General features: G+C 34.8%; 1 pseudogene; it reads left to right on the forward strand.

The window, feature by feature from the left end:
• Positions 1-1647: 1647 nt before the first annotated feature.
• Positions 1648-4861, forward strand: LOC128174134 (uncharacterized; annotated as a pseudogene).

A 4861-nucleotide genomic window follows, 5' to 3' on the forward strand; every position in this document is an offset into this window, starting at 1 on the left:
TGTGCAAGCGATAGCGAGAACGCCCATATTAACAAGCGGTCTGCATTCAGAGTGTCATTTGAAATGCTAAAGCTAATCTTTGTATACAAAAAGGTAAATTAACAACAAATACGGTTATAAATATACCCAATAACAAAATTTTATAAAGGAAACATTCAATATAAAAGATAATATTCTTTAGATAATAAAAATAATTAACAGAAAAGCATCTTACCATGCATCCAAATAAGACCACAACCTTTGTGTTCACCATTTTTGTAATCTATTATCAGAAGCTTATTTAAACAGATTCTATAGGTGCCTGCTGCAAATATTGAAATGATTCAGAATTATCAACCTTATATACTCTCACTTTTGATTCGAATGATTTACTTCATTTCCAGTCACGATTTAATTTTTCCTTCAAAAACAATTTCATTAAATAAAAGTAAAAAAAACAAAAACAACACGCCTACACTATAGCAGGAAAGTAAAACGCAGATGTTGACCTTTACGTAACGTTTGGCTGTGTTTTAATATAATTATATATACACGTATACACTTTATTAGAAAAGTAAAACGCAGAAGTTGGCCGTTACCGAAACCTTTTCCTGTGCTTCAATATAATTAAATATATACGCCTACACTTTAGTAGAAAAGTATAACGCAGAAGTTGGCCGTTACCGAAACCTTTTGCTGTGCTTCAGTTATACCGGGTATATACTTGGATGTGATGATTACCTTCATGCGCGGATCCAGAAAATTTTTCCAGGGGGGTCCGAAGGATAATTGTGTTTGCCAGGGGGGGGGGGGGGGGTCCGAGGCATATTTTCGCGATAATTTTACTATGTAAATTTAATAAATTTTCATTATCCAGGGGGGGTCGGGACCCCCCCCCCCCCGACCCCCCTCTAGATCCGCGCATGACCTTCATTTAAAAATCACTGATTGTTTAAAGGGACATGGCCACGATTTCGGTCAACAATTTTTTTCCCGATTTCAATGCTTACAATGATTCAAAAAGGCATTTTAAATATAAAACCAAAGTTTAAGTGTCAATCATTGAGTTAAAAGCGAGTTACAGAGCTTGCAATGCTTTGCTATGTAAGCAAAGCTTTTGTTTCAATTTGAACATTGAAGTGAAAACTCTAGTCTTAGACCCAAAGTAATTGTGGTAAACGTTAAGATCTGTTTATTTTTGCTTAAAATGAATAAGATGAAAAAAAATCAGCTTACAAAAGAACTTTTACCGGTATATTGAACAAGTGTAAACAAAAACAGGGCACAAGCCTTGTTTACATAAACAAGAATTGTGAGCCTTGTATCTTGTTTATAACTTCACTACTGACCCTCCAATTTCAATTAGTCATTGGAAATGCATTTCTAAAGAATTGTAAATAATTAAAACACAAAAAAAGAATTTGACCAAAATCGTGACCATGCTCCTTTAAGGACGACGGACCCAATTCACTTTAACAGGAGTGGATTTCGTGAAAAAAATTTGCGTAACAGTTGCATGTACTTCACGAGACTGAGTACAGATCGAGTACGCACCTTTTCGCGCAGCGTTTCATTTGTATTGTGACGTCATTTTCTTTGTTTGACGCCATGGCGCAGATATTCAGCGCAATTTGTTGAAAATAGCTCGGTTGATGCGTAAAATTGATAATGTTAAATAAACATAAATGTCTCCAGTATAATCTGTATTTGGGCTCGAGTCAAAAACGTGAAGAGGGTTCAGCATGCCTAGCCCTCTGTCACGTTTTCTTAACCTGCCTAGATATAGCTTAATTCATATATTTCAAGACAGTTACCATGTATTTTACATAATATTAAATTTATGGTAATAAATTGTGTTTCTGTGCGAAGACTTATAGCGTGGGTCACGTGACCGATTTTTTTGAAAACAGTTGAGCCCATTCGGGTTTGTGTGTTGGGACATTCGTTTATACGTCGTCTCAAAGACTGTTCTTTAACGGATGTGGAAAATCAAAACTTGAGGTTAAAACCGGAGAACTTCAGTGTGGAATTCCGTGCTACGGGAGGACTGACGAAAAAAAAAATTGGTGAAAGATGAACAATTTATGACATTCACAAACTCACCGGACATTGTTTTTATTCAGATGGGAGAAAACGATTTGGACAATGAAGTGGCGGTGAAAAAATTATTGCGAGACATTATAAGTTATGCAAATTTTCTGATAGAGGGATGCGATATTAAAACAGTTGTCATCGAACAGTTATTATGGAGAAGAGGATCTGGTATATTAAAACAGTTGTCATCGAACAGTTATTATGGAGAAGAGGACCTGGTGTATTCAACGACATAGTCGTCGAACTGAATAATTTTTTTGCAGGACTGGTGTAGTAATCCTCAAACAAAAATAATATCCCATCACCTCCATGGATTCTGGAGCCCTAGCCTTGAATTTTGGGTGTTGCTAAAACGCGGAACGGAAAACGGAACGGAAAGCGGAACGGAACGGAAAACATCATATCACGTTTATCGCTTTAAAAGGGTATAGACTGACCAGAAACGATTTACTTTGTATCATGTATTCATATCTAATGAATGATTATCAACATGTGGCTGTCTTATTGATATTCTTATAAGTGTCTATCAAATATACATGTAGCATTATATTCAATTGGCGTTAGTTGAGTACGAAATGTTTACGAGTTGAGAAATATTAACATGTTTAAACGAGTAAATTTGCTGTAACTTTTTACTTATTTTTCTTGTATGGTATTGCTGGCATAAGCGTAACGTAGGCACTTAGTAAAAGCGTTTCATGTGTTTTATGAGTATTTTTATATTTCAAATATGATGTATATATATATATAGTTACATCAACACTGAATTTTGGGGGTTCTATACGATCTTAAATCATACAGGCGATACAGTATCATTAGGATGAAAAAAAACCGTACGGCGACGACATTCAAAATAAAAATACATTAAAATACCTGGTACTTAGTGAAACTAGTATTTTTAGCTATGCAACTTTGTTTACGTTTGCATTACTTGGCAGTTGTTCATTCCTGCAGATATATACATATGATCCGAATAGAGAGCTCTATACGTTGCCTGGTTTGATTTTCCGATTATAAGTTGGGACTATAGTCTGTCGATCTCAAAATATTCATGCAGCACATTTGGATGGTTTTTAAAAAAATACACATACCTGTAAAAGATGCAATTGAAATTGATGAAACGAGAAATATCCAAGAAAACTTCATTGACACATTATCATTTTAATCGGACAAATTCACAGGATCGAAAACAGATTTCTTACGGAGATTTATAATGGGAAATGTTGACACCTTTTCTTCATTTGGAAGTCACTCAGAAGACCTTGCACAACTTTTCAACGTTATCATCCGGGTCTATTGAAATGCAAAACCCTGTAGACTTCTTTATTTATAGCCGTGTTTTGAAACCAGCTGATGAGCTAGAGAGGATCGACGTTTTAAAGAAGGAATGATGAGAATTGTTCATGCTTCTGAAAGGAAACGCTTGAACCCTTAGGTATAGACTTATTCAGCAAAGTGGGAATCGAGGATATTTTGGGACAGAATTCAATATAGTGGTCAATGCATGTACTGTTAATAATATTATTCTTGAATAAATAATTCAGTATTCCTAATTTTAAAAAAAAAGTATTAAAAATGACATAAAGCATATGTGTTTAGCATGATTAACAAATCTATCAAGTAAATAACATTAGATAAGTTTTTCCGTTTTCCGTTCCGTTCCGCTTTCCGTTCCGTTTTCCGTTCCGCTTTTTAGCAACACCCTTGAATTTTTGGCAAATGATGGCGTGCATATAAGATGTACTGCCACAAATAAGAAACACATGCACAAGTTCTTAAAGAGTGTAAAAAGAGCAATCTTGAGGGCATCAAAACTTCTTGATGGGTAATCAGTTAACAAGTAAACTGTTGAAGAGTCATGTCTCATCATAATCAATTAATGAGCGTGTATTCAGTCTGTGATTCTGTATTTTGTACCTATTTTTCTTTTGTCTCTGATGGTTTTCAGTGCAAACTTTGGATTACAAATGATATAATCCTGTACTCAACCTAAATTAAAATTCTTTAAAGATATATTATACCCATTTGAAGGATCATTTTCGTTATACACACTGATTATCTATATTTTAAACGATTATTTATCTTTAAACATTTGACAAAAATACTTGTACAGGTCCTTATACATTTGATCCTGTCTGTATCTGAAAAATTTACGGGATCAAATTTTAGACTTGTGTACCTGTATTCTGGTTTGATTTTAACAATTATAAAAGTGGAATTAACCTACATTCATGTCAAATTTTATCTCCTAGTATAATCCTAGAAAAAAAGTTCTGTACAAATTAAGTTTATCATTAATATTCATGTATTTTTCATGACTTAAATCATTAAGCAATGCTTTGAGATCTTCCAATATTTCATACGTTAATTTTTTTTCTCTTCCCATTGAAACAAATCAGGTTCTCTTATGTTTACATATTATTTCAGAGATGCCGAGAAAACGACAGAGAATGGAGGTTCCTACTAATGCCATGGCTATTACAAAGACAAAACGAACGAAGAGAGTGTCGGATCCAGTGGACAACATGCAAATCGATTACGATAAATTGGCAGATGCCATCATTAGGAGAAAAAAACAGATCAGGACCACAACTAATCCACGATAATCCAAGTTCTGATGCTTTAGGGAGTTCAGGCATAGGGGTCGACAACGATGTGGAACAGCCCACCTTGCAGCCACCCACCATCGAGCCTCAGGATGCATCAGCAGGAGAGATGCATGTACAACATGAAATGAATTCATCTTTGAATATGCATGAAACAGCCCAATTCTCCTTTTTGTTAGCGT

The sequence above is a fragment of the Crassostrea angulata genome, chromosome 2 (genome assembly GCF_025612915.1).
Source record: "Crassostrea angulata isolate pt1a10 chromosome 2, ASM2561291v2, whole genome shotgun sequence".
Classification (NCBI taxonomy): domain Eukaryota; kingdom Metazoa; phylum Mollusca; class Bivalvia; order Ostreida; family Ostreidae; genus Magallana; species Magallana angulata.